This window comes from Bison bison, unplaced genomic scaffold (genome assembly GCF_000754665.1).
Source record: "Bison bison bison isolate TAMUID 2011002044 unplaced genomic scaffold, Bison_UMD1.0 scf7180017864244, whole genome shotgun sequence".
NCBI classification, from domain to species: domain Eukaryota; kingdom Metazoa; phylum Chordata; class Mammalia; order Artiodactyla; family Bovidae; genus Bison; species Bison bison.
This window is the reverse complement of record NW_011494816.1, coordinates 1847435-1848765: the sequence shown is the minus strand read 5'-3', so window position 1 is coordinate 1848765 and position 1331 is coordinate 1847435.

Genomic DNA, 1331 nt, shown 5'->3' with positions numbered 1-1331 from the left:
CTAGTGCACTGGGACGACCCAGAGGGATGGTATGTGGAGGGAGGAGGGAGGAGGGTTCAGGATGGGGAACACATGTATACCTGTGGTGGATTCATTTTGATATTTGGCAAAACTAATACAATTATGTAAAGTTTAAAAATAAAATAAAATTTAAAAAAAAAAAAAAAGAAGAAAGATAACTATGGATTGGATAGCAAACAGGGCAAGTTGAGGGCCTTAGTTATAGTACCTCAACTACCCTGAGGAGAAGTTCAGGCTAATTTAAGTAAAGTTGACAGACATAATTTTTAGCCTGGGGGAATATGATCCATTTAGAAACACTATTCTGGCAAGAAAAGAAACCTCTATTAAGAAATGGCTTTCAGCACCTGCATCCTCGAAGAAAGAGGCTTTTAGAATTTAGGCTCCTCAGAGTTACCATTACAGATCACCCACCAGATGAGTCCAGTCAGAGGCAAAAGCTGATTTCTCAAGACATGTTTCAGGTTTTATAAGTATCGGGTCTCAGATTGATTAAAATGGCTAATGCAACACATACACATATACACCAGAAATTAAATAACTGATCTTACAGATACGCATATTTCAATTAACAGTCCCATTTCTAAAAACTGTCAATTTATTTTTCTACCCAATTCAGTATCAGTGATATACAAAAGGATATAAACAGATTATCATATTTACAGGATGACAGAAAACAAATACCAAGGAACAAACCCAGCAAAGTAACAAACTGTTGCTTATCCATGTCCACTCAACTATACACATTTTGTGTTTTTTTTTTTTAATTCTAGGACACTTTCCCAGTTCTCTAGGAAAGAAATTACGTGGATTTATACCTTCCATAAGGGTCAAGAAAACATTACAAGAGCTGATACAATCACGTTTTGTACTGACAGTCAGAAAACACTTTTAAGGAACACCCTCTAATTTTCAGGCCAACGTCAACAGTATCAGTGGGTTCACAGGCAGGATGTGACTTCATCAAAGGAAATGCTTCTCTCCTCCTGGTGGCCTTCCTAAGATCCTCCTTCCTGCAGACAGGTGAAGGAGCTAGCTCTCTTCCCTCTTTCCCAACAGGTGATCAAGGCGTACCCTACTCCAACAGACGGAGTGTAGATTATCGACACAATGAGGAAAAGGAACTGATTTCTTTATCTACTAAATACAATCCAGATTTGGGGAGGCAGTTCCAAATTTCCACCAGGCAGACACTATGTGAACTGTATTGAGTACAAGACATGTTATCTTCAGAAAAAATAGGGATGAACACCTCAGAAATTTTCACATTGCTCATCAAATATAGTTTGCCCAAAGCATATGGGAGATGA